Source organism: Lissotriton helveticus, chromosome 3_1 (assembly GCF_964261635.1).
Source record: "Lissotriton helveticus chromosome 3_1, aLisHel1.1, whole genome shotgun sequence".
NCBI lineage: Eukaryota > Metazoa > Chordata > Amphibia > Caudata > Salamandridae > Lissotriton > Lissotriton helveticus.
The window spans coordinates 304,681,209-304,694,290 of NC_136061.1; the positions used below are offsets into that span (position 1 = coordinate 304,681,209).

A 13,082-nucleotide genomic window follows, 5' to 3' on the forward strand; every position below is an offset into this window, starting at 1 on the left:
AATGCCCATATTGTCAGGAGCCGTATGTAGGGCAGCAATTCCATCTCTGGTGCCTTGATAAACTCACCATCATCAGTATTTGGTGCATATATGTTAATTATGCAGAGCTCCCGGCCATTTAGCAGGCTGTTTATAAGTATATAACGTCCTGCTACATCCGCAACCTGGCCACGCAACTGGAATGGGACCTCTAGTGCCACCCATACGGATACCCCCTTTGTATGGGATGAATAAGCAGAGGAGTAATGCTGTCACCTCTATTTTTTGTGAAGCTTCTGGGCCTCTGCCTCGAGCAGATGCGTCTCCTGGAGGAGAGCTATATGTACTACTGTCCTTCTGAGGTAGGTGTGGGTTCAGTAATGTTTCACAAAGGAGTTTAGTTCCCTCACATCCCATGTTAGCAAATATACAAAATCATCCATTACTTAAGGTCCTGGCCGCACTCCACCTCTCTTCCCACCCGATCTCCCACAACAATCATACACACAATTGACGCTGCACTAGCATCAACACTTAACCATGAGCAACTCTCCTTGTCCCAATACTTTAGATACAACTAATTCCTCTCTAAGCATTATGTTACTCCCACCCGCCCAAGTAACAATCTCAGTGTGTGAAAAACCGCAGTTTATATTTTAGGGGCCAGACGCAATCAAGCCCAACCCTGTGGAAGTGGCTCAGTCAGCAGTTCCGCACCCGTGTTCCCTGAGGTTCTCACATTCTACTTCAAGTACCTAAACCCACCATGCCTGAAAATTGAAAGAACAGGGAGAAAGGAGGGGGAGGGGGGAACATGGAAACAGAAGAGGGGGAAGGACAGGCTGATCGGAAGGTCATGTCCATGCCCACCTATGGGTGCCGCCTCCATGTCTAGCCCCACCCCACTCAAGGACCATGCAATAATAACTGGGTGCACCCAGGGGGCTCCGTCGACTGGAGTGGCATATTTCAGCTCCCGACTGGGTAGCAAAACCACTCAAACATGCCTTATACCTACTCCGCTGGGTTCAGAGTGCATTGCTGCCCTGCGTCACCTTCAGGAGGTCTGCCAACGTGTACTCACACTAGGCCTCGACCATATTTCCACTTAAATGTTCATGATCATTCACTAGATCTGAGTCCGTACATGAGGATGCAGCAAAAGTGACTGCCCAACAAGTGATCTAGCTACTTCTTGCTCCTGCCGCTGTGACTCTAGGTCCAGAGTACCATTAGTTTGTACAACCATTCTTGCGGTTGATCACGAACGGCGTCTGCTTCTCCTCCTGGGAGTAGGTGGAGGACCTCTAACACGGTGTATCCTGGACTTGTCCTGTGGGTGTCGACAGCAGATGATCATCACTGTGGATCTCCAGTCAGTCCCAATTTCCCGGGTTTGGGAGTGCCGTTTTGATACCTTCTTCCAGGAAAGTCTCTGGGGTGCTACCCTCAGCTCCTTCAGGGAGTCCCACAAGTTGAAGATTGTGTCTGCGAGAACGTCCCTCCACATCTTCCATCTGTGCCTCCTGCCTACTTGAGTGAGCTTCAAGTGCAGCCACTGCAGCCTTCTGTGTGGTGACCACTTCCTGGATTTTTCTAACCTGGGTCTCCATTTCCATGGACCGTTCACCCACCTTGTGTAGGTCTTTTTTAAGGAGATTCACATCAATGGCCATGGCCTCGACAGCCAGGCCAGAGTCAACCCCATTCATGATTTATGATTGAGCGGTCCCCCTTTTTTGTTAGGTCTCGCCTGAGCAGCCCTTGCGTTGCGTAAGAGAGACCTTTTGGAATTGATTCAGCTTTTGCCCTAAAAGCGTGCACGCGTTGCATTGCCTTGAATGGCAACACATGCACGTTTGGCGATTCTCTTGCGGGAGCGAGCTCAGACACAATATGTTTGTAATTAACTTGCAAACATATGGTGCCCTTGCTGATTCCCACAAGGGAAACGGAAGGGATACAGGCGCCTCTGCTGCCTCTCGTGAAACACTGAAATACACATGCGTGCATGTGTGTGTTTGTGTGTGGTGGTGGTGGGGAGGGGGAGGTAAATATGCACATACATTCGCCTACGTATTCTTTTGGGGATTTGCGACTTCACGCACTTTAATGTGTCTAAGTCTGGTAACGAATGTGCTGGAGACATATACGGTAATATTGTGTTTTACTGCTTTGCACTAGTGACAAACAGTGCGCGCCAGAAGGCCTGTCAGCGTGCTGTTAGGGGCGCCGTGATTCATGTGTGGCTCGCGTGCTCCTCACTGCACTTGTTCCACACGTGGGGGGACATCTACCCTGCAGTGCGTCAGAGAGCTTTATTGTCGGAGGTATGATGAGGGGCTGTTTTTTTCTCTGCTGAATTGCTTGTAGACCTGTTAATCCCTGACACTGGATTGCTTGTAGCGCTTTTAATGCCTGACACTATGGTAAATACAATTATAATGCATGGGTTCATATAATATTATACACTTATGGAACAGCCCATTATAAGGTGCACAAATGGGGAGTATGTATCTCCCTCTGTGTATATACACAGATATACTACCCTGTAATATATACCACTCTCGGACATATATTATTGAAATAAAGCGAGGACACAGTCGCCACCCTCCTGTGAGGATTTTCTGTTATTGCGAAATACTAATCCCTTTCTTGACTGCTGACTAGTTTCACTCACGTCGCTCGTGTAATATACTGTTCCGTATTTTAAAAAATTAAACCCCACATTCAGGACCCCAATTAACTGTTTCACGCTCCTTGTAGGTCACTTACATGCTCCATGAGCCCCCATTCCCAAAATGTCCCCATGCCTGGCGTAGGGAATAAGAGATGCATTGTGCGTTAACTGGAAGGCTTGCAGTACCCCTGCTTTAAATGCTTGTTTGGCACTGAAAGGTATCTGTGTGTGCATATTCCTGTGTGTTGTTTGGTGTGTGCCGGTGTTTGTATAAATGTTATTATTTCTATGTCTGTTTGTGTGTGTGCAGTAACTCGATCTTTGTATGAATGTAATTATTCTGTATGTGTTTGTGTGTGCGTATCTGTGTTCGGTGTGTGCTGGTGTTTCTATTAGTACACCTATTTCTGTGGGTGTGTCTGTTTGTTCGGTGTGTAACGGTGTTTGTATAAGTGTACTTATTTCTGCGTGTGTGTCTGTGTGTGCCAGTGGATGTATAATTGGTCCATTGTGTGTGTGCACGCGTGTTTGTGTTGATGATTGAAAACGTGTGCTTTCTTGTGTGTCTCTGTGTGTATGTGCCTATGTGTCTGTGCCGGTGATTTAAGACGTACATGTCTGTTTGTGTGTGAGCTTTTATCAAGAGTACATTCCCTTTTACCAGGTGACACCAATTCACAAAATGGGTTCCACCTCTGACATATTTTCTGAAAGTAATATAAAATTACAAAAGTAAAGACAATACAAATTGAAATATTCCCTTTAACCATGAGCCAAATATAATGGGTCTCTCTTCAAGTAGTTTTCTAACGTGTCATTTGTTTAAATGTTAAATCAATCTAAGTAAGAAAATAGTCTCCCTAATGTTTATGAACACTTTTACTTCCTCTGGTTCTTCCTCTGGAAGTTGTAATGTTGGTTACGAGACCGAGCTGATGCTACCGCCTCTACTTTTACTAGTAATACCACCTTTGAATATCTTTTCATACACAATGGCCATACTGTAATTACAAGTGCTGTAATTACAGATGGCATCTAGTTTTTATGTGTTTATTTCATTTTTGGGGTAAAACGCTTTGATATGTCTCATGGACTGCTACAGAACACAACTCTCCAAACTGAAAAAAAAAAAAAAATACAATAATATAACAGACAAACACGGCAGTTAGTCTATAAAATGAATGAAATCAGCCACGTCCTAAAGCCACCACAAAGTGTTCAGCGTGCAGCGTGCACTTGTGCAATTGCGTCCGGAGGCAAGAGAGGTGCCCGTTGATTCCACATAAAAAGCGACCGTTACTCGGGTGTCCTTCCTGTTGTGTTAACATGTACAAGACTGTATCCCACAACAACATATATATTTCTTAGCTGAGGGCACTTCTGCCTGACCTCAACCCCCTGCCACGCAGTTCAGCTTACAATATGTCATCATCTGGGCTCCCCAGGGCGGAGGGCAGCGAGACACATGGTGAATATGGGCACTGACTTGCGCTGTCGTTTGAGACATCCCGGCCGAGGGAGAGAAAGAAACCGCAATAAGGCACATTTTTAATATAAAGGTTGTGTCTTTCTCTGAAACAAGGGACGGTGTGTGCATACATGTTGCGTGCACACGGCGCAGACCCCTTTACTGGTGCCAGTCTGGGTCAGAGCCTCTAATCCCCTCTCCCTTCACCCTCTGACGCCCAGAGCGGCCTCCGCGGCTGTCTCGGAGACCACTGGGTCCCGGCAGCAGACAGGGCCGCCGGAGAGCAGAGCCAGCTCCCCGAGCTCCCTGCTAGACCAGGCAGGGACATGTGTGCAGTTTGTGTCCCCTGCACAGACTGTCTGACAACAGACGTAATCCTCAATGGAGTGACAGTCGAGGCTTGACACCCGAATGACAGCCCAGCTTTCAGCTCTGTCCAAACACTTTAATCAGACACACACATTCCGTCTGAGGCACGCAGCCCAACAAAACACGGACCAGCACACCGCCAATGAGACACCCAGACGCGAGGGCACACACACACACACACAGGCTCAGGCAGACACACATCACTGACATGCAGACCAAAAATAAACACACGTCCATGATGACAATCAGGTACAATTATTGCATGCACACAAGAATTGCACATACACACACGCACACATTCAAGTACACAGGGATATAATCACAGACACACAAACCCACAACAAGACCGTTGTGGAGATACGCGCATGCATACAGGAACACAAATCAAGGACACCCACCGACATACACACTCTCACCTCTCGCTCCGCTCACAAACACACACACACGCTCACACACACACACACACACACACACACACTAACCAACACACCAATGTTGGGCCTCAAAGAGGTGGGAACAGTAACCTTTGCTGGGCAGAACAAGTATTCCGGCACAAAATATGGACTGCACAGCTTGCAATTAGGTGGCACGTTTTTAAACAAAAGACAAAGTTGCCACTTGCATCTGCCAGGGTGCTATACTTGTCCCCACACTGCGTTCAGGTCCGTCATGAATACGCCACAGCGAATGCCCACAGTGAACGCCACAGCCAAACTCCATACACACCATGGTACAGCCACAGACAATGCATCAGAGCGGAGTCCACGCCTCATCTCTGTTCACAGGGGCACAGGCATTGTAATAGAGGCAAGGCAGTCCTTGATAACTTTAGAGATGGGTAGATAGACAGGTCAATGTCTGAGTGGGTGAACAGCCGAATGGACAGAGGGGTAGACAAACAAGCACCTTAGATGAACACATAGCTGGTCTAAGTCAGAAAAGAAGGATGGAGAGGCAGATTGACTGACGAATAAACATGTAGGTATAGAGAGGTGTAGACAGAGCAAGTGTGCTGTGAAGTGGCAACCATTTAAATGTGTGGCCCACACTCCTCCTGTACCACTCCAGTAATATATTGCATTAAGTGAATGAGTAGACGGATACCTTCTTTGTGCTCTGGCAGATCTTGAAAGAGTCCGAATTTCCTAAGCAGCAATGTGCACGGCATAGCGTGGGGCATATTTGTATTTTATACCTGTGACTGGATTATATTTGATTTATTCAGAATGTTTTTCCTATAGCACAAACATTATCCTGGAGGATGTCATAGCGTTTTATAAAGTCTGAGAGATTGACATTCCATTCAAGACGTACATATAGTGCGGCATTACTAGAGATCAATAAAGTGATTCGGATTGCTTCTGAGAGACGTCATTGAGATGATAGTCATTCACATAAAACAAAGTGAACATTACAGTTTGGGGTGCTAGAGATGATCAATGCGACTTAATATTCTGAGCTCCAACTTTAGGGTTATGTTGCCACACTATTTCCCAAGGAGGGACTAAAAGTCAACTTTAATACATAAACTTTAAGGGCCCGATTCACATAACTAACTTAAGACAAAATCCTAAACCCACTACAATTTTGGTTTTCACAGAAGGCACTTACTCATTTTGGTATTCACAGAAGGCACTTACTCATTTTGGTATAAACTGAGAAAAATCCTAACTTTAAGACATTCGGTATTCACAGAAGGCATTTAGGAGTCCTAAAGTTAGGAGTCCTAACTTTACTAGTCCTAAACTGATAAAAATCCTAACTTTAAGACTTTCGGTATTCCCAGAAGGCTGTTAAGAGTCCTAAAGTTAGGACTTCTAACTTCTGTGAATACTGATATGAGTAAGTGCCTTTTGTGAATACCAAAATGAGTAAGTGCTTTCTCTGAATACCAAAATGGTAGTAAGTTTAGGATTTTGTTTTAAGTTAGTTCTGTGAATCGTGCCCTAAGATTTTTAGTACACATTTCTTAACAGGGAAAACGTTATATATTTGAAAAGAGAGGCAGCGCAATGATGGCGGGTCCTGGCTACAGCTTTGGTTGCAACCAATCCCGAGTCTGTCCTGAAATAAATATGACAACTCATTAAAATACCTGAAGAAATACAAGGCTGTTGAACAACATGACCATGCACAATACAACTGTCCACATGCCCCGCCCTCCCAATCTTGAACAAGCATTGGCATAGCCAATTGGTCTCGCCTTTGGGACCTTATAAGTGTTTAGCCATGCAACAGTTGATGTTGTTGCACCAAAGATATTGTGCTGGATAACTAAACACTTATAAGGTCCCAAAGGCGAGAACTATTGGCTATGCCAATGCTTATTTAGGGTGGTACCTGCTCGTGATAGTTATTACCATTGGTTCGACCTAGAATGAAAGTAGAAAAAAGAGACACACACGATACATAGAAAGACAAAGAACATAAAAGTATTAGGTCATGCCCAACTGTAGGATTCTAGTTCGTAACATATATCAAGTACAGACTCACTGGTCATACATAAAGGAACGTAGAACATGTAATTTCACAGTCAGGCGCCATCGTTAATTTCAAAGTCATTGCGCATTTCATGTGTTCCATACACATACTGCTATTTTTGTGTTGCGTAGGGGACATTGTTGAAGTCACATATCCCTGTTAGTAATTTGTAACACATTTGATACGTATCGTCACTGAGTGATAATATGACTTAGAACATGCAAATTTTATCGAGCGATAGGTGGTTACATAGTCTACTATTATTACCCCACTAGTAACAACAACCTATGTTTTTTGAATAGCATAGTACCTAGATACCCACTCTTCTTTGTTTTCTCGACAGACACTACTTATGTCTCGTTAGGAGCAGTAACCCTACTTTTGGATTAATGTCATTGTGTGGAGCACGGGTACTGGACCTGTATTAACTCCTAGTCCCCGCCCTTCCTTTTTTGATAGAGAAAACCCCAATATCAGTCCTGCAAAATACAACACAGCTCACCCACTATCTGATGTGACCAGCAAGGAGTACCTGAAATTCCACAAGGAGGGTTGCCCTCTGGTGGAGAGAGGATGGTGCGTCGCCCGTCAGGCCACGTGCATCTAGCTCCTTCAGTGCTCTTTCGGTCACATCAAGGTGACGGCTGATTGAGCGAAGCACGCCAGCCTGTTTGGCCGTGCATATCCCCCTTATATAGACTTTAAAAGCCTCCCACAGAGTAGCATAACAGGGCACGGAGACCAAGTTAAGCCGGAAATATTTAATCATGCCTGCCCTAACCCCACTGTTAAAAACACTGTCAAGCAAAGCTTCTGCTGGAAAACGCCAGGGCCTACACAGTCGCGCAATATGGGGGACTGTAAGAGACAGAAGCACTGGTGAGTGATCTGAAAAGGTTCGAGCAAGGTAATCCACAAATAGTGTATGGAGGAGAAAATCCGGGGAAATATTTAATTATGGCTTCCCTAACCTCGCTGTTATAAACACTGTCAAGCAGAGCTTCTGCCAGAAAACGCCAGGGCCTTGTCAGTTGCGCAATATGAGGGACTGTAAGGGACAGAAGCACTGGTGAGTGATCTGAAAAGGTTCCAGCATGGTAATCAACAGATAGTGTATGGAGGAGAAAATCCGGGGATAATTACCAATAGTCTATACGAAACCATGTGCCATGCACTGCCGGAAAAAAAGAGAAACCTCTATCCGTGGAGTCTTGATGGCTCCAAGCGTTGGTCTATAAGTGGGCCTGCAGCATGGCCTTGAGTGCTTTAGAGGAATGTGCTTTGGTGATATAATCTTATAGAGACTACTAGCCGCAGATTCCTTAATGTAAAATCATCCTGAGGCGTGAGACTGGATCCGGAAAACCATTTGCTCAGCATCCCTGCGCGCCTGGGCGACCGCATCACACGACTCTGCCCTGACGTTGACCACATACGTGATGTCAGCGAGGTCACATAAGTCCAGGTCGCATGTCCAGGTCGGCGTCATCACCACGTCCGGCCCCTGTGGAGGGTTTCAGGGATTGTCGCCTCCGTTTTCGACATCAACCTTCTCCCATAGCCCAGATGGAGACATATGCGGCGGCCTTGCAGGTATCGCTGGCTTCTCCTACTCCTCCTCCCCCTCCCCCTCCTGGGACCTCTGCAGATCCCTTGCCATGTGCGGGGCCCTCTGCGGCGTTGCCGGTGGCTCTGGCCCCGGCTGGCTCCGATCCAGGTTCGGAGGATGTGGTGCCATTGGGGTGCAGCCCTTCGGGGGTCCCTCTTTCGGACCACGGTGCCTCTGCTTTGTCGCAAACTCCTACGGGAGTCCCTGTGGTGTCGCGAGAGGTCGCCGGGGCTCGGGTCACATCCTCGAGTTCCCCTCGGCACAGGCGGTGGCCTCGTCTGAGGCTGATGTGACGCTGCTTAGGCGCTGGCGGCTGCTGGCTCTGGCGGCGCCACAGGGGCTGGCCGAGGGCTCTTCTCGTCCCATCATGGGCCGAGGCTGGCGGGGGACCCCTCGTCCTTCCCCAGGTCCCTCTCACCCCTCCACGCAGGCGGCTGCCTCGTCGGAGGTCAGGTCGGGTCGATGCCTTTCTGGCGCCGTTCCTTTGCCGCCCCGGCTCCAGCCCCGGTCTCCTGCGCTGTATTCTGTGGCGGAGGTCGTTCCGACGTCTCCCCCGGCGTCGAACGACAATGTTCTGCCTCAGATTGCGGACTCTACGGTGCCAGGCCGATGTCGGGTTGCCTCGTCTTCTCCAGAGGTTCGGCGATTGCTGGTTTCGCCCTCGCTGGAGACGGGCCGCCGCGTAGTGGCTTTTTCCCCGACGTTGTCTAACAACGGCTCCTCGCCGTCACCATGGCCACGGTCTTCGCCGGAGGCGCCGCAGGTCTCCCATGCCTTGGTCCCTCTTCCTCCCTTCCGGACCTGGCCCTTCCTTCCTCCGGTTGGCTTGGGGGACGGCCGCCTTAGCTTGCAGCCGTCACCTACTGAGGAGCTGCTTTCTTACCGAGGGGCCCTACGGAGGCGGGTGCTACCTTTGCTCTCGCTGTTTCCACGGCTGTGGGAATCTTGCGCATGGGTGATTCAGCTGCCCATTTCCCTGCGGATCATCTTCTGGAGGTCCTCCATCAGGGTTCTGGTGGTAGGGAGCTGCTGCCTCCCTTCGAGGGTTCGCTCCATTCTCCTCTTCTGGAGGCTTCGGGCTGCCTCGCCACGGGGGACCCGGTGCCTCAACACCTTCTGCACCGCCACCATCCGGCGCTGCGTGATCCTGTGTGTCTTTCCCTACACCCTTCTACCAGGGGCCCTCTTTTGCAGAACACTTTCCCCTCTCTGCCACTGCTGTTGTCTTCACCGTCGCGGGAGGCCCGCTGGCTTGACTCCTGGGGGCGTAATATGTTCGCCTCCTCCAGTGCGGCGCTGAGGGCCCTTAACACTCTGTGTGTTTTGGCTAGGGCCGCTTCTTCCTTGTGGAACTCGGCAGAATCCCTTATGTCTGCCGCTTCTCAGGAGGGTGCCTGTGGTGATCTGCGAAACCATGTGTTGGATGGCCGGGAGCTGGCGGCGTTTATTCTTCGCTCCACTCTGGACATCTCGGAAGTGCTTGGTCGTGCCATGGCTTCTATGGTCGCACTTCGTCGACATGCCTGGCTTCGAGACACTGGGTTCCCAGAGAACGTTTGAGAACAGCTGATGGACCTTCCTTTCGATGGCACTCTTTTGTTCCATGCCCCTTCGATCTCGGCCATTCAGAGGTTCCTGGCGGGGCTTCGGCCTCCTCCTCCAAATACTCCTCCTCCCCCTTCCTCCACTGACCTGGGAGTTGATCTGGGTTTTGGGAGGTGTTCTTCTGTTGGGGCGGGTCGCCCCTGTGTTTTGTGTAATTACTGTGCATGCATGCCCTTTAGTTAGGACTGTGGTGCTGGTGGCTGCTGGTCCAGCCCTCCTTTTTGGATTGTGATATTTGGCTTTTGCTGAGCCATGTTGGCCTTGAGATTAGGCCTTCTGTTGTTCTTATAGGCTGATTGGCAAGCCGTCTGCGGGTTCTCCGCAGGTCTTTTCTGTTGTCCTCTGCTGCAGAAAGTTTTTCCTAAGAGGGTTCCTATGTCTTGGGACGTTACATGCACTATGTGGGGTTCTGGTAGCTATTATATAGCTCTGTCATGTGCTGGGGAGGTGGGGTCGCCTTTGGGCCTCTACTCTCCGTGGCAGCACGGTATGTCGCATGTGCGTTTCTCTTGCTGAGGGTTTTTGAATGGCTCAAGCTGCGCCCCGGGCTGTCCTTCTCCGGGGGTCGCTGCGTTGCTAGCCTGGTCTGGTCTGCTGTCTGTGGCGTTATATCATTGCTCTGCTTCTTTTGTTGTTTGGGCCGTGTGTGCGGACTTCTCCCTTGGGGTGTGTCCGGGGGGGTTTTCCTTTACTATACCGGTGGGGGTCAGATTGGGCCTGCCTCTAAGTCGCCGAAGAAGACGTTGACCTGAACATCCAATAAAGTCTCCAATTTTTTTCCTCCAGTGGATTAACGCTTACCAACAGACCACGACGAAGGAACAGACACCATGGCTTTTACCAAGAATGACCTTATGACCTCCCTGCGCGAATTTAAAATGGAACTGCGGAAGGAACTGAGCCAAGATATCACGACTTCCATCGGCCAACTGAAGTCTGACCTTAAAGCATGGATGGCTACCCTTCAACATGACGTGTATTCCGTGGCCACTAGGGTGGTGGATCTGGAAGTGCAAACCCAGGAAGTTGACAAACGCCCCTCCGAGCTGCAGGACAATGTGCTTACACTCCAGGACCAGCTACGCCAAACTCAATTAAAAGCAGAAGACTTAGAAAATAGAGCACGACGGGAGAACCTGCGAATCCTTGATCTGGAAGAAGAAGCAGAAGGGCCAGACCTTGAGGCGTTCCTTGAGGGTTTGTTAGCGGAGATCATCAGTCCACAAACACTCAAGATCAAGGTAGACAGGGTACACCGAGTTAGAGGCTCATCGACCGGCGACTGGAAGCGGACAAGATATGTTCTCACGAAATTCTACTCCTACAAGGTAAAGGAAGCAGTCCTTCTGGCGGCTCAGAAGAAGGTTAATATTTCCTTTCAGGGGCAGTCCTGCACCATTTATCAGGACTTGGCACCTTCAACCTTGGCACCGAGACCTGCGGGAGGGTCTCGAATGGTTGGGTCTTTCTGCAGGGGACTCTGAACCCTCACAAAACCACATGCAGGGAGCTCGGAACACTGGCTCCCCCATGTCGCAATGGTCTGCAAGTCCGACAGGAAGCCACAGATGACGCAAACAGGGGGTACAGGTATATTTCACCACAACCAGAGACATGGGCAGCTGTGGGCAGACGTTGCCTAGCTACGAGACACTCCAGACTGGGAGCAGACAAAAACCCGGGAATAACTGCCCACAAGCCTGCGAATTTGGAATCTAACGATATGGTGGAACATCAAATAGCGGGACTACACCCAAGCGCATGGCCAACTATAGCCCTGAACTTCTACGGCAGCACAACGGGAGGTTCTGCTTTGGAACCACATGACACCGGACTTCTTTTGCCTATCCTAAGCGCTGGGACATATAAAGTCTGCCTCGGTGCCTGGTTAAGCTGGTAAGGTAATCACAACTTTTCAGAGCACTCAGCATGGCCACGGGCAGGGACCTAGGTCACGCTGTCCCCACATCATGTGTATTTGGGTCTTTCAACCCACTGTCGGAGGGCTACCACTGATTCGACGCTTGATGTTGTTAATGTTATGTTTTGGGTTTTTAAGTTTACTTGGTGGGTGGGGTATTGGTGGCAGTTTTTTAAACACTTCCTGCAATGCTATGTTTTTTTCAGGGTGCACTCCACAAGGCAGATATATCTAGGTAGCTCACATAGCAGAGCCTTTACTACAGGAGACATGAGATCAACACACAGGTTCCAGGGAGGGTGGGGGATCACCACTAGACAGATGGAGGGGATCACCACTAGACAGATGGCACTCGCTATAGGCTTCTGGAACGTGAAGGGTCTCAACTCGCCACAAAAACGACAAAAAATCTATCTGGAAATATCTTACCGATCATCACCTGGATATAGTAGCCATTCAGGAGAGACATCTATCTAGAGCAGAGGAAACTCATTTCCGCCACAAACAATACCCGCTGATATATAGGGCCTCCGCACTTACTAAACACCGGGGTGTTGCAATTCTTTTCCATACTTGCACGAGATTTCAACCCACTGACACCCTATCAGATAGGGATGGAAGGTGGTTCATGGTTAAGGGCATCCTGATGGGTAAACTCTTTACTTTCATTGTGCTTACATGCCCAACACTGGACAGGCTGTCTTTTTACATGCGCTAACGGGGAAAATACAGGACTTTACAGAAGGACCAACAATCTTATTGGGGATTTCAATTTGACCTGGCAGACAGATCTAGACAGCACCCACCCCCACAGACCGGAAGCTAGCTCCCTCTCCTCAGAGATTAAACAACAAATACAGGACATGAGCCTTAGAGATGCTTGTCCTACTCTCTATCCCCAGACCCGAGACTATACTTTCTATTCTCATGTACATCGCACATGCTCCCGGCTCGACTACTGTGAGCCTCT

At 49.0% G+C, this 13,082-nt stretch overlaps 1 protein-coding gene across 6 annotated transcripts in view; it reads left to right on the top strand.

The window, feature by feature from the left end:
* The window catches only part of TEX14 (testis expressed 14, intercellular bridge forming factor), a 2,253,432-nt gene that overhangs the window by 34,463 nt on the left and 2,205,887 nt on the right, over positions 1 to 13,082 (top strand). The gene's annotated exons all lie outside the window — the stretch shown is intronic.